Source organism: Nipponia nippon, unplaced genomic scaffold, assembly GCF_047370975.1.
Source record: "Nipponia nippon isolate SJK-2023a ecotype South Korea unplaced genomic scaffold, ASM4737097v1 scaffold_3, whole genome shotgun sequence".
Classification (NCBI taxonomy): Eukaryota; Metazoa; Chordata; class Aves; order Pelecaniformes; family Threskiornithidae; genus Nipponia; species Nipponia nippon.
In genome coordinates, this window is record NW_028262347.1 from 52535190 (window position 1) to 52555495 (window position 20306).

The 20306-nt window shown below is 41.4% G+C and overlaps 1 long non-coding RNA gene across 1 annotated transcript; it reads right to left on the reverse strand.

Annotated features, from left to right (window-relative positions):
• Positions 1-15608: 15608 nt before the first annotated feature.
• LOC148054594 (uncharacterized) lies at positions 15609-18134 on the reverse strand. The gene is made up of 3 exons (XR_015706771.1): positions 17869-18134; positions 17504-17622; positions 15609-17175 (listed from the first exon to the last, which is right to left on the reverse strand). It is a non-coding gene; the product is annotated as an uncharacterized LOC148054594 (long non-coding RNA).
• Positions 18135-20306: the final 2172 nt, after the last annotated feature.

The window sequence follows — 20306 nt, forward strand, 5'->3', positions numbered from 1 at the left end:
TCCTGAATTTTGGAGATTTCATTATATTCAAGAGAGATTTTGTATGAAAAGTGAGTTGACACCATATTCATAACTCACCAGCGATGACCTGTGTTCTACTGAGCAAACGCACTGAAGCTAGCGGGCCCTCAGGTCGCCATCAAATTTGCTCATTGGCAGATCACAGAATTACAGAATGGTTCGGGTTGGAAGGGACCCTCAAGGATAATCTAGTCCAACCCCCCTGCCATGGGCAGGGACATCTTTCACCAGATCAGGTTGCTCAAAGCCCTGTCCAGCCTGGCTTTGCCTTCCAGGGATGAGGGATCCACAGCTTCTCTGGGACACCTACTCCAGTGTCTCATCACCCTCATTATAAAAAAATTTTTGCTTATATCCAATCTAAATCTACCATCTTTCAGTTTAAAACTGTTGCTCCTTGTCCAGTCGCTACAGGTCCTGGTCAAAAACCTTTCTCCATGTTTTCTATAAGCCCCCTACATATACTGAAAGGCAGCAATAAGGTCTCCCTGGAGCCTTCTCTTCTCCAGGCCGAACAACCCCAATTCTCTCAGCCTTTCTTCATGGGAGAGGTGTTCCAGGCCTCTGATCATTTTCGTGGCCCTCCTCTGGACCCACTCTAACAGATCCATGTCTGTCTTGTGCTGGGGACCCCAGAGCTGGATGCAATACTCCAGCTGGGGTCTCACCAGAGCAGAGTAGAGGGGCAGAATCACCTCCTTCAACCTGCTGGCCACACTTCTTTTGATGCAGCCCAGAGTACAGTTGGCTTTCTAGGCTGCAAGTGCACTTTGCTGGCTTATACCAGCAACATTAACAGTGGAGAAGGTGTCGTGAAGCTGTGATTCTTTTTAATGAGCTTTGAATGGGCATATTCTCTGAAATTATTTTCTCTGATACTTTCTTTTCTCCCCTCCTTCGAATCTTGCTGCATTTCTACCTCTGCTTTTTCCTCTCCATTCATCACCTCTCCAACAACCTGGTCCCCTTTAAAGAATGGGGTCTCATTTCTTCTGCTTTTAAGGTGTAGCAGCATTTTGTGGTTGTAAGGGAAGCATTTCCCTGCAATGGAAAGTTGACAGATACAAGTAGACTGAGCTGCAGACATACACGGATACGGCTGTTCCTCGTCCTAGTGGCTTGACAGCCACGTGATAGCTCTGTGATTATGTATCACTGGGGCTTTTTGGCAAGACGATGACTTTATCACAATGATGCCATTCCTCTACTTGTGCTTTAAGTCCTTTGTCTCATCCAAGATATGGGGGAAACAGGGTGGACCTATGACTAGAGATCCACCACAAGTATTGCCATAGAGATTAAAGGTTACCACCGTTTTGCTAAAAGGCAGTCCCTTGAGGTTAACTGTAGTTTTAGCTGTGTTCTGGACTTGATGGCTGGGTAATAGTGACAGTGAAATTCTCTGGGAGTCCATCACTGGATTCTTGAGACCTCCTAGAAGTTGCTCAGTCACCCATGCAACCTTGAACGAGGAGGAAAACTCAGTTCATCTAGCAAAGTCACATAGTATGAATGTGGTAAGGCATGCAGTAGGGCCTAGCAGGGAGCCTTCAGCTTTTGAAGTGCTACTGAAAAGCCAAGTCAATCTTATCTGTCCACAGGTAGATATGCCTTGTCTCACATGGAGCTTCTCATCTTTTTCTTTGGAGTGTACTAGGTAGGCCTTAGAAATGGTCTTTGAAAAGTTCCCAGGATGTGGTGACTATCTCCAAGGGAGTATCTCAGATTCAATGACTCAGATGAATTCACCTGCTTGTCTTGGGGGGGGGGGGGGGCGGGGGGGGCGGAGGAAAAGTATTCTGAAAACCCCAAATAAAATGTCTCTGAAAAGACAGTGTACAAGTATGGAAAAAGAAATAAGAACACACCAAAGCTGAGGCTGGATACAAAACCAGTCAAGGGGAGTCAGAAGGGCCTGTCTCTCTATGCCAGCAGAGCAGAAAGGGTTGACAGCGGGGCACATGGTCCTTCCAGGGCAACACCACTGATGGGGAAGAAATGTAATTACTACTCCAAGTTTATTACAGACCTAGTCTTCTCTCCTCCTAGGTATGTCAACACCGCAAAATGGCAAGGGGAAGTACTGGAAACTGCATTGTTTTATTAAGATATTTCACCCAGCTTGATAGACTCTGTTTTTTAGAAGTAAATGAATGGTTCCAGCCAAAATTTTCCGTTTTGCACAAGTAAGTACACTGGCATTCACAAGCATAAGATTCATTTGCACGGGTTAGCTGGCAACATTCATGCTCCTGGTGATTAAATCTTAGCTGTAAAACCCCTACCATTGTAATACACTGTAGCTCGTAATTGTGTCTGGGTGCGTGTGTCAAGAGCAGTCTCAGGCATGTCCATGTACTTTTCATCCTTTTATTGATTCCTTTGCACCTAAAAAGTCACAGCTGCTTCCATTTCAGGAGATGTACTATAGTTCTTCTTTTAAAACAGTATGACACAGTTCAGTAGCTGGAATGTGCCACAGAGCTGGGACTGCTAGATAGCTTGTTTTTAATTTTCTCCACAGGAAAGAGTAATGTGTAACTTCTCAGCAGAGTAACTGTCACAAAGAAAGAGGATAGAATAAAAGGCATATTTTGGCTCATGTCAAGATAAAACTGAACCAAAAAAAAAAAAAAATTCTTTCTCGCAGTTCTGTCTTTATAACTCTGAAACAGAATTTATATCAAGATTTCTGGTTCGAATGAGAAATCAGCCTCAGACACTCATTGGAGACATTGAGACAATTAGAACTTTCCAAGACTTTCAGTCTGTTGGTTTCGAGTATTTTGATTCAAACAGATCTCTAATTAATACTGTAAAAAATTCCTGTAAAGAAACCACTAGCAGCAGAGAGTGCTGATGCAAGCATAGGGAAGAATAGTTAATTGGGGAAAAACTTCATTACACTTTCACATCTTGCAAACTGCCTTTCACAAATACCTAGGTAGCAATCTTAGCACTTGTGAGCAATGGCTAGGGGGGCACTCTGAAGCAATAGGAACTTGACCTCAGTGCTTTTATTTGCTAAAAATGTTTAACAACTGCTTTTAGATATTCTGCTAGCATTGGAAGTAGTGATTTCTTCTTAATTAAAATCTCCTAAAAACTGATGTGACAGGGTTCTCGGAAAAAAGAAAAAAAAAAAAAAAGAAAAAAAAAAAAAGAACTGGCAAATTAATTAACTAAACTAGAAGGTCAGTTTTAAAATCCTACTGCAGACTAATTAAATCCTAGACACTGACATTTTTGGCTAAAAATTGCAACCATAGTAATTAGTGTTGCAGGAAATTTCCATATGCCATTGTGCCAAATAAATGAGAGTATTTCATAATTGTTCCTGTAGGACTTCTTGCAAATAGCTGGGAGGGACATGATCCTATTGTAGGAAGTATGCAAAGGCATTGTAGTACTTTCATTCCAGTAATAGTAGCTCCCCAGGTCAGTTGTGTGAAGGAGGGAGAAGTCTGACCAATGTTAGGAATATTATAAATTACTATTATAGCAGTCTCTCCTTCTTGTTGCCTAAAACTTTTATAAATATTGCTATTTAAAGAAACAACCACTACTTAAATAAATAGGGCAAGCTGTTAGTCAAAAGACTGTGGATAAATACATGCTGAATATGCAATTAAAAATCATCATAGTGAACAATTTTATATGATAAAACAAAAGGTGATGCTAATTATTTTATTTTATTTGCATATATTTAAGTTAACTATGCAGAGAGATTTCTTTTTTTTTAATCATTAACTTTTTCAGGACTGCTAAGGATTTGTTAAATGTCAGGCAGTAAAATTAAAATGTCAGTATATGACATAAGGGTCAAGTAGACTTAATAAACCTGAACTACATCATTCCATATTTATTTCCATATTTTCTTTTTCTACTGGAAAATGCGGTAAAAATGTGAAATGTTTTTTTACAGCCCATGTGCTTTTTGGATACAATAGACTGAGTTATTCAGACCTTTTTCTTTTCAGAACATTGTGCAAACTTCGCTCAAAGGGAAAAAGACTGCTCCTATCTCGAGGGGCATTGATACAAGATGGTGATTTGGGTAGCTTTTTCTTCAATAAATCTGTCTCTTCAAAGAAAATTAAAATGCCAGAATAAGAAAATGACCAATTTACCCAATAATTAAAATGAGTAAAAGATAAATGACTGTTTCAGATGAGAAGCTGAAAGAGATAGTGCTGCTGTGCTGAAGGACCAGCCTGAAGGACTGGGCAGCCTGGGCTCATATACCTTGCATGTGTGCCTGAAATGGTGCTCTCAGATGGGCCAGCTTCATCCTCTTGTTCCAGGGGACTGCTCGTTCCTATTATGTCCCTCTTTTATTCTCCACAAAAGTGTCATGATTAGCACTTGGAAAAATAGTTGACAGTCTCCTCTGTGGCCAGCTAAACTGCAAAATGCTCAGCAGTGCCGCACGATATGAGCGGGGAGAGAAACTTTCAGAGTGTCTCCAAGCCCTGCTGGCCTAATGTCCTCAAGTCTCTGCAGTTAGTCTGCAGTTTCTTCTTTCAAAGACTAATCTGATGGTCTGTGACTGACTGCAGCAATCAAAGAGCATTCAGGTGCATGTAGAGAACAATTTTCTGGTTGATGTGTTCTTTCAAGTGAACTCATTCAGTAAAATGACATTTCATACTTCTCTTAGAAAATTTCAGTATTTTTTATTACAGGTGGAGAATATATGTCTTTCAAGCTATTGTTTCAGGCTCTATGCAAACTTAAGTCCTCTCATGGTAAAACTCGGGGTGAGAATGAATAACAGGGGGATATAATCCAGGCTCTTAATGGCAGAACTTCAGACACATGCAGTCTTATAAAACTGGTCACCTGCAGTGACCAGAGAGCAAGGCTGTTCCAAATCCTGAGTGCCCCGAGTTTTGCACAGGAACTTGAATTCTTGGGGGATTCACACAAAGCCTGCTCCACGGGGTTGTCCAGTCTATCCACTGAACATCAGAGTGCGTTGGCTTTGGGGATGCGCCTGCTAAAGTGATGGGCTTCCTTTGCATTGCAGAAATGTAGTTTGGGGTAAAAAAAAAAAAAAGTGTGTTCCAGTGCTAAATACTGTACAAACATACATACATACAAACAAACATAAAGTAGGAATAAAGATAGAAACATATGATTAAAATACTTTTTTGGGCCCCTCCCGAACAATGTGACAAGCCTGGACAGGTTTTACAAATATGATGGTACCTATTTTTTCTGGGTGCCTCAGCATTGATTTTCACTTGGGGGAACTTACTTCAGCAACGACCTCCCCCAACACCCATGACACACATGTCCATCACATCCTCTGCTAGGTCAGTGGGACATTATCCTTCCACAAAGGAAAAGAAACACTAAATTGTAAGGAAATTTCAAGTGTATTGCTGTAAGGATTTCAAAATCTGAACAAAAAGGGGTTTGTGATCTGCAGGGGCACAGGAGTCCTGTATTCAAGACCAAACTTGTAATAACAGGCATTTGTCGAGTGGCAAATATTGCTGTTAACTTGATTTAGCTGTCTGTGTAGACATCATCACTGGAATGCATTTGTGTCAGCCATTTAGGAATATTTGATTAGGACACAGAGCAAGGAATTTTTTTATAGATCTGCTGCAGAACACTAGGATAGGTACCTCACATCTCTGGGGTTTATTTCCTCAACCCTAAATGGCAATACTGATGCTAAGCCATCCCTGCAACATAAATGGTATGTGTATGATGAGGGTACCTATACTGTTTTCACAGGTTTTGAAGTTTGGGAGGAGAAGACCATGGGAGGGCTTTGTCATGCACAATTTGTCCTTTTGCAGCTTTCAGAGCACAACAGTATATTTTCACAAATGACCTGTTGTCATTTGTGTCCAAAAACATTTTCAGCACAAGTGTATATCTAACATAGGCATGGTGGTATAGCCTCTGGATTTTGAATGCATATTTAAAATTGAAATGGCCTTTCAATATCTTCAAATAGCAGCAGGGTGCTGGATAATTTACATTGTGCCTCATGCAGGCAGGCATATAATCCAGCACCCTGAATTTGTGCATGCCACACACCGAGTACTAAGAAGTTACTTGTGCTCGTAGCATGTTTGAGAGGAGAGACTGGTAAACTCAGCGCTTTTCTCAAGGCAGAATTCATCCTTTCTAAAGGCTTTGGAGCGGATGAAGCTGAGCTAATCATCAAGAAACCCTCTAATCTCTATCATTACTTAGGTTTTCATGTTAGGCATTGTGACAGCTTTTCCCCCTTGTCATCAGGAGGAGAAAGCAGTGGTTGGTGTTCTCCGGCGAGACTGGAGCCATTTATGGCAGGCTGTTTTTCCAAGTTAGTATTCAGGAGTCATACGCAGTCGGTGAATGGAAAGACGATCTCAAAAAGGTGTCGAGAAGGGCCTGGCACAATGGGGGAGCTTACGTCACGTTCCTCTCAGCTGATTGTCAAACAAAGGTAGAACCAGCCATTACCGAAAGGTATTAATTGGTGGAGAAATACAAAAATAAACTGGCTACTTAGGGCACTAACTGTTACAGGCAGAGAAATAATACCATAAATCACTGAAATGAAGAAATGTGGCAAGAGGCACTGAAAACTGATATTTTGTCACTAAATTGCAGCATTAATACTGTTTTGAAGCTTCACATTTAAATTGCCTATTTCTGACATTCAAAATGCACATTAGGAAAATGATGCTTATTTTATAGTTACTCATTAAAAGGAAGGGGATAAATAAGATGGAGTTTTAAACTATAAATCTCTTTCATAACAAACAACCAATAAGAAAGTGTGGGGCAGCCACATAAATGGATAGTGAAAGAATGATTTTTAAAATGCTTCTGTAATCTGGGGTATAAATGAGTAACTGTCTCATTTGATCTAGGATGAGTCATTTTTTGAAGATCTGAGTATGATCCCGAAGGCGGGAGATATTCATATGTTACTTGATAACGAAGAAGAACTAGAAATAATAGAAAAGGTTATTTCTTTTCTGTTGCAATAATTCAAGCATTGTCCAATTATACTATTTGCCTCTTCTTTACATGATTGCAATTCTACATGTATTTCCCCACCTACAGATACATCTTTCCCCAACTAACAAGGCATAACTTCAGATTACCTCATATAGCCTGTATGACAAATTCAAGGGAAAAATCAGAAGGAACTTATACATCACCGTGGCATTTAGTCTTACTGGAAAGGTCTTTCATGATCACCTGTGTAACTTTCCAGCACTCGTTAATGGCTGCTCAGTAGCCTGCTGCTGATCGACTATTTGCATAGCATCTGCATTTCTCTAATCTTTATTTATTTTTTAAAGACTGCAGAGTTACAGCTCATTTGCAGTGCTTCAGGATTTGAGTATTAAACAAAAATGCAAATACAGCAGTAAGCCCTTAATGAGATGTATCCAGCTCATTTTTTTCAGCATTAACTCCATTCTTTATCTTGTTTGAGCATCCACAGTATAAACTATTCATCACCTCCAAAACTTCTTTTTATTATATCATCAGCTGCTGCCATATATTTTACAAGTTTAAATTCTAATTTTATCCACAATAGGAATAATAATGATGTTTCAAACTGGCATTTATAGTCCAAAGGAAAATAGTTGAAAAACTGTAAGAAACCATCTTTTCTTCTGCACCTTGGAGAATTACCAAGCCAAAATGCAAGGATATGCACTCCTGGCTTGGTGGTACTTGATTGCTACTTTGCACTGACTTGAAAGATGATGAAGTCACAAGGTAAGGGAGATGCTAGCTCCACACACTTGTGGCTATAAAAGGAGGTCTGCTTGAGGCAATTTAGATGCCCTGAGGGAAGTTCCTGCCTTTGGAAGTGTGTGAGCATACACCACATTTTAGCTCCTAATTTTAATCTTCTGAGCAAATAGTATAAAACAAACTTTTGCCTCCAAGAAAAGGGACACAGTTCTCTGCTTAATACTGCGGTGTGGACAAAACCCTCAGGTCCAGGCCACTGGATCTCTTGTGTTCCTGTGTCAAAAGCTGTGTCTCACCCCTGGAGCTCTGCTTAGCTTCCAGGTGTGCAGCAGCCCTTCCCCAGAGCCCTCAGAGACCTCCTTCACCTCCTTCACTTTTCAGCTGGATTACCAGGGGTAAGGAGAAGGGATGAAAGGGAACATGGCTTCCTCTCTCTTCAATACTAATATTTATTTTTTGTCACTCCTGAGATATTAACTGTCCTAGAGAGAACAGCCTGCAGTTCAGGTCACCCATAAATATGATTTGTCAGTATCATTAGGGGGCCAGTATCTCCCCAGCCCTGCCAACAGCACCCATCTTTTTTCAGCCCCTTGAGAGCTGTGTGAGAGTCATGGCACTCATAAGGCAGTTTGCTGCCACTGCTGCAGAGTCACCCATGCCCAGAAGGACAACAACAAGTCTTTCATGTCTGGCTTTCTCAGCATTTCCTCTGTGATGATGTGGCCTGCAACAAGGACCATCAATCTCTCCACCAGCTTTGGGACATCAGGTCTGTCTCTGACCATATTGATGGTCCTTATTCTGCTGCTTTTTCCCCCCAAATCGAAAATGAAAAACAAACTTCAGAGCTAAATATACCTGAGTGTTTCATGAATGCTTCTATTGCAGCAATGATGCCAGTAAGCTTCCATGCCAAAGTGAACTCCACTGTGAGCTACAGAAACCCTTATTTTTTCCTCAGAAACTGTGCCCACATTCATTAGGGTTCAGTTTTATCTTTAATTTTTTAAAGACTCCATCCCCATTCTTCCTGTTGCCTCTATGTCTTCTGCTTTAATCTGTGGGTTTGTACATACTGCAGTTTTGATGAACAGGCTACAAGGTCCAGTGTGCATATTGCTCTGCATGCCTCATACCAAATTTCTATTCACATTCATTACAAGCAAAGGCTATAAGGCTCTATAGGTTTTTCTTGCAATTTTAAAAGATTTTCATGTGAGTTACTGAATTTTATGCCCAGGTTGGCTTTTATTGTTAATGGGTTTATTTGGGCAACAGAGGCCAAAACTTTGTCACTGTGACAACTCTTATAGCATCTTTGGTATCTTGCTTGGGAAAGAACAAGGTTTTGCAATAGCGGGTTGTTGGTCTTAAAATCCTCAAGACAAAGACTTCATCAGTGCATCAACTATAAAGCTGATACTATAATATATATGGTAATATAATAATACAATAAATATTGTAACATAAGTAATAAAATAAAGATGGTAATCTAATACAATTCTGGGGGTTTTAATCTTCTACATTTTCTTTGGATGTTACAATGTTTCGGAATTTTCACAGTGGAAAATTTTATAAGTGGCTTGTCTTTATTGTTAGTTCATTTGCACTAAAGAATTATCAGCTTCACAAACTTCTTTGTAGCTCCCAGTGGAACTACTGCAATTATAAAGTTGTGCCAATTTGGCTTCTTAGCAGAAGGTATCTATTGGAAGAAAACAAATCTCTACATTAGATTCCATCATGAACAAACAAATCGTTTTAATTGGCTGCGTAATGAGATGGCCTTTCGTAAAGCACATACTTAGAAAGTTGACTGTTAAAGTGGATCTCAAGTTCTGCACAGGATGAGCGTTACAGCAAAACTAATTGTATGAAGTACAGCATGGCTATGTTTCAGCTTTTGAAATGTAGATCATTCATGTATTGCTTTTTATTATCTGTTTAGCTAATTTTAATAATTTAGCAGGCTCTGAAATTCCACTATTTTACAACATTATGTACTTGGTTTTTATTTTTTTAAGAGAAAATGGTGAAGTGTTATACTGTAGTTATATGTCAGCTTCATTTTAAAAGGACGTTATATTTCATTGATTCTTAAAACATAACTAATTTTAAACAGATAACTTCAGAGTTTCTAAGACATTATGTTTAGACTGCTTATTTCTACTGCAACCTTTTCTTTCTGTAGATGACTTTACTAATTGTGCAAACCGGTATCTTTCTGGTCGCGGAGCAGGGGCAGCTCTTACCTTTGAGATTATGGAATTCATCCACACAATAACTTCATAACCCTTTGTAATATCTTTCTTACTCCCCCCTTGTGGTGAGCATGGCTGATGCCCATGTCAGCATCCAGCTCACAACACAACACAGCAGATGTGGCAGCACACCCACAGTGGCAAACTCCCTGGCTATCCCCAGGGTCACAGATGTGGGCATGTGCAGCTTGGGCTGAATGAAAGGAGGCTTTTAGGATATAATTAGAAGGTCCCAAAACCCCATCTGTCCTGTGATTTTGTTGGTGAGGTAAGTGGTAAGTATTTCTTGTATAACTGAGTCCTTCAGCTGTCAGTGAAGCTGAACAAAGTAGATTAGCTTTGTGTTGGAAAACAAGTTCAATAAACGTATTGCAGAGCTCTTGTGCATTTGTGTGCCTGTGTGGTAGGTAGCCTTTATTGGGCATTTTCTTGGCTGTCCCCAACCTCATAGAGAGGGCCTGTGGCAACTTGGCTGGAGCTTGCAAAGGGGTCACAGAAGAAAGTTAGAAGGGTCTTTACAGGATGTAAAGGAACATTTTGTCCGTTTTCCAAAGTCTAACCACTAGATATTTTTGTCTTGATAGGGTTATCATTCTAATTAAAAACTCTACTGTTGTTTTGTACAACTTATGCCCGTGAACTTTGGTTGTGTAAAGCATATGCACATGCTCACAAACATCTATTACTGTTGAGATCCCCACCAGCTAAAACGTATCAGCACCAGCACTGTGGTGGATAAGCATGGTCTCAGAAGACACAACCACAAAATCTTTCTGAGGTAAAGGCTTAGAAATGTCTAAATAATGAGAATGTGTCAAGGGAATTAAAAATGGAGTTGTACTTTTAATGCAAGTACTTCCATCCAGCTTTTAAAACATTTTCATAAGGTATCTTAAGATATGACGTTTCTCTTTTCATTATGAACAATGTATCAGAAATTTTTAAACTTCTGCTTTACTATATATTTTTTGCTACTTTTCTATATTCAGTTTTAATACTTAGAAGACATTGTCCCTGCTTGGGCTTTTTTGCCTTCTTAAGGAGGTGCTGCAGAACATAAAAGCAGAAAGTGGGAAAGCCATATTTGAAAACAAGGTCTTTAAGGCAGATATCTCAGTCAAGTCCTGATCCACTGAGACACTCAAACACATATATCTGTAAGCGCATGAACGGTCCCATTAACACCAAAGAGCATATGTGTGTGCTTAAGCTTAGTTTGAAGCTTTGCTGGTTCAGAAGCAGGTGGTGTTCGGGTTTGGGTTTTCAGCTGTAGCCTAAGTTGATGTCAACAACAAATTGTTATTTTTCTGTGAATATTTTAGTGCTGTGTCAGAAATGGGATTGCTTGCTTCATATCATTGCAGAAATTGGCTTGCAAAATAAACCCCACTACCACAATCTGCATTAGTTAGTGCCTTTTTAGTAGAAAAGTCAAAAATTAGATGGGCCATAGAAATGAGGAACTTTTATGCCTTCAAAGTTGCTCCAGGTCAGCTGGCAGCACACTGCTGGGTTGGCCTGGCTGCTACCTTTGCTGTATTCAGCTGGCACCTTTGGTGCATTTGTTCTGGGGGGGGGGGGGGCGGGGGGAAGAAGTCAGTTTCCATTGCAGTGTCTTTCAAAAGCATTGTGTTCACCAACATTCAAGATCTCTCTATTTTATTTCAAAAGTACCTGTTCCTGTGGTAACTAAATGCAATACCCATCATCATACTTAGCATTCAGCAGATGCTTGCCTTGACCTCACCTCTCCAAGCATCCAAGGTTCATTCTTCTCCTTTGTATCCACCACACATCTCATAACCTTTTGCAAAACCCCAGCTAAGCTTCTTGCTTGACAAACGCATCCTTTTCCCTTCAGTAGTGGTTAGATACAGGTATGAAGTTTGCATTAAAACTGAAAGATTGTTTGAGCCATACTAATATTGAGTTGCTGTATTGCTGCCAAAGCCAAGGTTGCACCCTGCCTGATGCTGGCACAGAGGTGTCTGGGCCACCAGGACACTTCTTGGCCCTGAAAGTTCCCAGTGAAGCAGCAGTCCCTGTTGCAGCCCCAGGGCTTCAGAAGAGGCAGAAATCTAGAAACTGGTAACCCAATCTCCATTTTGTATGAAATTACTTCTACAGGGCGTTTGGATGTGTTTTCATGAATCAGATATGTTTGAATTATTTACACAATGTGCTAGCTTCAAAGAACCTAATTAGAGTAGAGTAGCATGTTTTAGGACCTAAAAAAGCAAGCTCTGCTCCTGTAAGTAATTACTGCTCTAATGAACAAACTCAGCAGACTGAAATGCATAAACAGATTCTGTGGGATCAGGGCACAGAACATATTTTCAAGTCCAAGGAGTTTGCCAGCGTAATATCTATGAAATGTTACAAATATTTGAGGCAAAAGAAATAACAGTACTAAAACTTTATAGTGCAATATAGTCTATTCAACATCAAAGAGGCAAGAATCTTTTTTCAGTATGAATTAATACAAACCCAGTGTTTACTCACCTAAAATGGAATTCAAATATTTGCAGAAAATACTATATTTGAATTTTACATCAAAATGGATTATATTTAGCCTCTGTGCTGCTGACACACCTGTTATCTCAAGTTCTTTGTCTTCATTTCAGCAGTCACAAACTCTACCGTAAACCTTAAGGACTTTCATATTCCATAATTCAATTTATAGCAGCTTCAGTTACCATAAGAAGTGTCCTTATAAAAATGACATCCAAACATTCCCTACATATTTCTGCACCATAAATTCCATATGAAATTCACTTGGTTTTAAAGTCAATTCAAGATTCTTTGATCAGGAGTGGAGATTCAGCCTGGTAGCTTCGAGTTAAACTGCGTTATTTCTGTACTTTATGTATCATTGCTGACTATAAAATTGTAGAATAAGAACTTAACTGGAAATTCTCCAGGGAAGTGTTTGAGACAGAATGCAGTATGTTCATGTGTAGCTATATTGCCTCTACTCTGGTGACAGAAAGAAAAATATGTTTTTTTCAGTGAACTGAATGCATATCTCTCAAAAGTCTCACAGGGAATGGGTATTTATAACACCAACTTGCCATTTTAAGATGGGTACCTTTTTTTGGTTTTTGACTGCCACCAATAATAAGGATTCCAGGCAGCAAATCAGATCGCATAATGAATATTTTACCACTTTCGTTCTTGTCAGTGTTTTAGAACGTAATCTTGAACTTCTGTTGAAATACTAAGGCTGAAATTTGGACCAGTTCTCGTCGTTAAAAACCCCTGGTCCTAAACATAAGAGGTCTGTAAAATACTGCTATATTAGCGATCAAAAAACCCTCACCTGTGGACAGCTGTAAACCTATTTACTTATTACTGTTCTTAAATCCCTGCAGGGTGAAAGAGAAATGAAAGATGTCATAGCTCTCCCCTTTGTTTTATTTGTGGCATATCTGACCTGTACCTCAGCCCTTCAGTTATGATTTTACTGTGCACTATTTACTAAGCACAGGTAACAGCAGCCTACCTTGTATACTCCCAATCAAAATCAAAGGACCTTCTGTATGTCAGGGATATTCTGTTATTAAACCCCAACGTTATTAGTTTTTCTTTCCTTTTGACAACAGATATAGAAACATGTCAGTGAGAGAAACTCTTCAATTATCTGGATTTTTTTTAAGGGCAGATCTGAGCCTTCTGAACCTTATCCTATTTTTAACAGAGTTTGCTACAAATAGGGAAGAAGTGGCCTGGCTGCTTGCCAAATCCTCCAGATCCAACTGAAACACCCCTTCCCTCTCACTGGCTTTGTCTAGACTAGGATCTGTAGGGGGTTCGTTTGCAAATGTTTGCTAACCCCTTCTAATCTGTGTGAAAATTCAGGCACTTTTAAGGCAAATTGCCTTTAACGATTACTGATCTGATCTGATCTAGCTAAAACTTCCCAGACATCCGTGGCCATGGTCAGCCACTGAAGCAGTGGCTGTGAGGGCATCAGGCATTACTGCCTGGCAGCTGCTTGTTCCTATGCTGCTGAAAACATCACATCAGTGGATTTTTCTCCCTCCGGGTGCAACATCAGCTCAAGGTACCACTAAATGCTGTTCAAAATAAGCCAGCAGATATTGCACTGAGGCAGATGAGAAGCATGGACATTGACTGCACATGACTCAACCAGCAAAAAAGTCTTTGTGTGGTGGCTGTTTGATTAGCCTTGCAAAATCCATAGATCTCAGTGAGGGTTCTCTCTGAGGCAGAACTGCAGGACTGTACCTGAACCAAATATTTGGGAAAAGAAAGCCCTCAAAGAACATGGTGAGACACACGTGTAGCCGGGGAGGAGATTCAGAAAAAGCACACGTGATGCTCTGTCTTGCAATGTGCATGATCCTTGGGGATTCATTTAGGCACCCTTCACGCAGAGCCAGACTGTGGGTCTCCTGAAGGTCATATTCAAAGCCTGCAGGTACCTAGCTTACAGAAACTGTAAATGTTGAGCTGAAGGTCAGTTTCCATGTTTTACTGCGAGTTTCTGTATTTCTCTTGAAAACATGGCCTCGTTATTAAATTCTTATCACAGGTACTTGTTCCTAAACATTAGGGGATGTTTATAGTCTCTGTCCACTACCATTGCCCTTAGGATCCCAGTATATAGAAACAGGCTTTGTCAGGATGGTGTATAAGGTTTTTCTTCCTTATGAAGAATCTCACTGATGTGAGTGGGGAGATGTTTATCACTGCCATGCAGAAACCCTCCTGCCAAAGAGAAAATTGCTCGCTGATTACCAAAGCCGGAGGAACAGGGAGAGATGGATCTATGGAGGAGTGAAGAAAGGGAAAGGGAGATGCCAGCCCCGAGACAGATGTTGTTCTTTTCCATTGTGAAAGACACACTCGTTATTTTTGGAGTCCAAACAGTTACATAGCAGGACATTCTCTTGATCAGCTTTTACCTCATTTTTAAAATACAACTTTGATTACGTGTTAGAGCTCATACAATATTCATAAACACAAGTGTCTGCATTGCTTCCCCTCTGACCTAACCTTCAAGCTGCTGAAGTGGAAATTAGGTTTTGTTCTTGTTGCTGTTTTTAACTTGGCATAATGTTTGCAAATGATACTTTCTGGATTTGCTGAGGTGCAGAAGACTGGCTCTGCGGATCACACCTTCGCTCCAGAATGGAAAGGATGGGCCAAACAAAAGCGGGGCACAGGAAACCTTTGTTTCTCTAACAGACATAATTGTCACTCCAGCATGAAATTTTGGCTCATCCTCTACTTTGAACAAGTGGACAGATTCTTTGAATCCCTGCTGAGAAAAAAACTTACATGATTCTGACTCCTTACCTTGAATTAATTAAGAGTTTTTAAAAATGTTGGAACATATTGAGTTGCTAACTAAGACACATGGTTAAGACTTCAAATATTACACTTTTCTGCTTTGCAAATATATCTGAAAGGTTAGCACTCAGTGAAGCATGCAGGGTCATCTTATAAAAACAAAATCTTAGGTGCATCCATAGAGATTTTTGGCCAAACTAAGACCTGATGTTTAAGCAGGTGCAGCTTCCCCATTTTGTGGATAGCATTTGCCATAAACTGCAGCCTAGAGTTATTGACATTAAAAAGCAGGTGGAATAAGTTTATCCTGGTTTAATTGGACTATAATATTCTCTCATTAGAAAACAAAGCAGCCACCTTGGCATCACAGGCACAGAAATCATCACGACTTTCTGCTGCCCAGAAAGGCTAGAAAGGTGCTGCTTTTTTCTTTTCTTGTCTTTTGATCAGGTATTTAGAACAAAAAGCACATATTATGGTTCTTTCTCTCACAGACCTGGTGACTTTTAATACAATTTTTCCATGGGCTGTGAAGCCTGAGCTCTTTTCTGGAAGAAAAGAGTAACCATTGTCCCTTGGTGACTATTGAGGCATGTCTGCAGATTGTGTTGCTGTACCCAAATTACCTTGACCTGAGATACTGGGCAAATTCTTGAAATACCATGTACTCATTCTCTGAATTAAGAATCCACTGGTGGTGTTTAATTTATGTAGGTGTTTTTTTATGTACAGATATTTATACTTTCTTATACTGATGATATCTGAAAGGCGAGAAATGGTTTGAGTGTGAAGAATATGACTGAGACTCAGGGGATCTGTGTCCTCCTCCTCCCCCCCGCTACTCATTTCTCATCTGACTTTTGAGCAAGTCATTTACATCTCTTTGCATCAGTTTCCCAGTGCACGTAAAGGAGGTTTTACTGCTGCTTCAGAATAATTCATTAATAACACTAATATTATTTCCTATCTTCACCTATATTGTTCCATTGGGATACAGACTCTGTGCCTACACAGTAACTGGCAGGAGAAACCCGGTTGTAATTGGGGCTCTTTAAGTGTTTGTAAGTATCCAATTAGTAAAAGCTGGTTTGCCCAAACTACCCTGCCACATACGCAGATGTGGCACATGATCTGGCAATGAGACACCTCAGAAAGATGGCGATTCTCCAACGTTGCTCATCATTCGTCTGCCTCTGTTCCACTTTCAACCTCCCTTCCAGTGGTAAGCAGGGAGACAACCCCTCCCATTTATAGCAAGTACAGGCTACAGACACAGAGTGCACACATTTCCAGTTTCCATGCTACAACAACTGTAATGAACAACCACTTCTGACCTCCTACAGTGCTGTGTGCTCTCTGCTCCACATGAGGATGGAGAAAACTCAGTGTTTCTGTGGAGTCCTTCAACACCTTTCAGGTTTGTCCCCTTGGCAATTAATGGATGGCTTGAAAGCTTGCTAGAAAATGTGGTTCTTTAGCACTGCAGCAGTTCTTCATTTAGTACTTTGCAAGTGAGTTGTAAAAATTTGCCCTGGAGACAGGGAAATGCAAATATAAATTAGATGGAGCACTAATAACATTACATTACAGAACAATGCAAACCGTTTTGGACACCCCACAGAGAAGAAATCCATGCATTCCTTTCTGAATCATCTTTATGGAAATTTCTGTAAACGTGCTGTTATTAAAACAGAGTAGCAATTATTTCCTTCTTTGGTTCATCAGTTGCAGGGAGGGGGAGAATCGGCAGGGGAATTAATTTTGTTTTCTTCCCTCTTCTTCTCTTTTTCTTCCATGTGCTTGTCGGAGAGCTCTCACACAACAGGAACCGACAGCGCAGAAGCCTCCACTGGTAGAAGGGAGCAAGAAGGACAGAAGAAGTGGTCAACATCGTTACAGATGGGGCTCCGTAGGTGGAAGTAGTTAAAAGAGTAGCAGAAGCAGACAAGGTTGCAGCTAACAAGGCTACTCAGGAAGCCAAAGCCATTAAGATATGTTGACATAACATTTGCAAGCTTCACAGGGGCCATCATTATAAATTAGATTTAGTATTGATCAGACAGTTCAGCATTGGGGCTGCCACAAAACTGGACACAGAGTTCTTTACAAAATTGGCACTTCAGATTCTGCCTTCTGATTAACAAAGAAGAGCAGAAACCCCCCATCTCCTCACTGACCTCAAATGGTGTGACTGCTGTCCTCTTCCTGGGGGCAGTCAGAAAGTTGCAGTCATTTGGAGTCAGTATAATCTTTCAAAATTGCAGTTGCAGTCATAACAAGGACATTTAAAACGTGCCTGTAAGATACAAGTTACATCCAACACGTCTGCAAATGCTAGCAACTCCTTGCTAATGAGGCCTACTGGAGATTTTGCAAGCGTATCATTCAGCATGAAAACCAGCTGGCTGTGTGTTAGAAGGTGTACAGGGGTAGGGATCTGGTGATTTAACGCACAGGGAGAAAGCAGCTTGCGAGGCTTGTTAGATCAATGGGGATTCCAGTCTTATACCTCAAATTATATGCCCTCTCTTCTAACACTCACCTTTTGCTGTGCAATGCCCACGCCTTCCTCTTTTTTTCTCTTTTCTCTTTTTTTTGTCTTCTTTTGTTCCAGCACTGTATTTTCATGCCTTTCCAGTAAGCACCACCAGAGCAGAAAATACCCGAGGTTTATAAGGAAGCCACAGGTAATTCACTGCAGCAGAAAGTTTCTTTGTCCAAAATGAAGGTTTCGTTGCTCTCTATATCACTAGGCAGTGTTGAAATTCCCAAAGAAAATTGCTGCCAACAGCTTGACAAGCTGCTCCGCACCAGCCTCCCGCCCGGGCCCTGCAGCACACAGGGACTGAGTACTCTCACCGTAACGAGCCCTGCATGAAATGCAGCTGGCACGGGGAGATGATGGTGATCCACATCACCCTGCTCTCATCACCCAGTGGCCAAATACCCCTCCTGTGGTGCTCGAGACTGGTTCAGACTTTTTCCCCTGCCCAGCTGACTGGAGTTCAAGCCCCAGATTTCTGAGGTGTGTGCAGGAGTGCAATCATACACCCTCCACTTGCTTCTTCTTCATGAAAGAAAACAGCGACATTGTCCCAGGTGAGAGCACCATGGCAACCCCCTGTCTGCGACGTTTCTGGGTGGTTGGCCTTGGCATCTCACCATCAGACTGTAGGTCTTGTTGGTTCCATTTCTAACACTCAAAGCACGGTTTGTTTGGGGATCCCAAACCACGCTGGCTGTGTAGGGGTTGCATGTTGTGTTCATGGTTGCATGTGCGTCCAGCCCTCCATGGCTTGCTCTTCCCACCTCTTCCCATTCCCAGAGGTGGCACAGGGCATTTCTGGCCCTGAGCAGGTGTTCGTGGTCCCCTGGGCAGGACTGGCGCTGGCTTTTCCTTATGCCTCTCCCCTCACCCTTCTGGACTGCTCCCTCCACACAAACATCCCGTGTTTTAAAACACTTCATGTCCATTGGCAGCCAAGAGTCAGTGTTTGCTCTTAGGCAACTGTGAGCTGCTACTGGGTCCTTGGAAGCAGCTGCTGTTAAAACGGAGAAACCCCAGATGCCATGTCAGCATTTAGCGATTAATACTTAATGAAGTATAACCTCCCTTTTCCTTGCTGGTGAGGAGAGATGAAGCTCTGTGGACAGTGAGTCTTAGCCCCGGTTCCTGGGGATCTTGCCAGGCCACTGGAGCTGACTTTCATCTGCTCCTCCAACCTCTGCTTGCAGGAGAAAGCATCTTCCCAGAGTCGCTTCCCACCTCTCAGGTCTCTGGTGGGGAAGGGAAAGTGGGAAATGCCCTTTTGAAGACACACAGAGGAAACCAGGGCTGCTCTGGGGACCTGAGGGGTGGCTCAAAAGTAAATTAAACCCTTTAATTAGGAGGGACTAACTCTCTGCCGATCCCTACCGCATCAGGCTTCAATAAACCTTATGGGGTATTTTTTAACATCCCCTTGGCTTCAGAGAAGTGCAGGATGCATGGCCAGCATGCTGGCGGCCGTGGCCTGGAGCCGGGGAGGGGGCCAGCACCGGGGCATGGGGTGGCCACCTCCCTGGGGAGCCGGGGAGCACACGCAGTTTCTCCAGAAGTGGAGGAGATCATCTCCCTCCGCCTGCGAGCCAAGGCGATGAATTATAGCTGAGCGGCATGGGGAAGCAGCAGGCAAGCAGGGGACAAAGGCTGGCGGCGGGAGAGGGGCCGCCAGCATCCTCCCACCGCTGCATTGTGGTGGTGCGAACGGGGGCTCGAGTGCCTGACCGCAGAGAGGGCTGGGAGAAAGAGGGTCTTTAAGTGAGACTATTCAAGCCTTTATGTCTTGTCTCTTCACCTGCAGTGCCCCAGTAAGGAGCAGAGACTGCCCATAAATTGCAGTTTAAATCCATAATACCCCTGCACTAAACTGTCATCAAATGGTTACAGGTAAAATAACGAGACAAAAATGAAGGCTGGAGAAGGATTTTTATTGCTTTTAAAAGGTCTTTCTTGCAAGATGCTTGCCTTTTATTTCAAAGATGGTGCTGAAGAGTATTAAGAAGGCGGGGGGAAATAAAGCCCCCATGTTTGAAGTGGGGAAAAAACAATACTTTAATCACCACTCCTATTTATAACGTAATCTTTCCTACATTGTGTTTCAGGGTGTTTTATTCAGTACATCTTTCGTAACGATTTCTCTTTCGACTTTCTGGAAGATTATGCTAAATGTCAAAATGTCTCTTTGGGCTCATAAAATGATGCCATAATAAAGCATCATTTTAACTTAGAATGGGTAAAACAACCTATAAAATAAAATGGAACATTTTGACATTAATTGAAAAAGTTACCTGCTTTTCTAGTTCCAGGAGATTCATGTCAGCATTAAAAAAAATAAATTAGGTTACAGTTTATTACAACATGCGATGACCTTTAAGTAATTTTATAGCACTTTATGGTTCTGTTGCAGTCTTCTAATCAGCATTGTGTCTGAAGGAAAT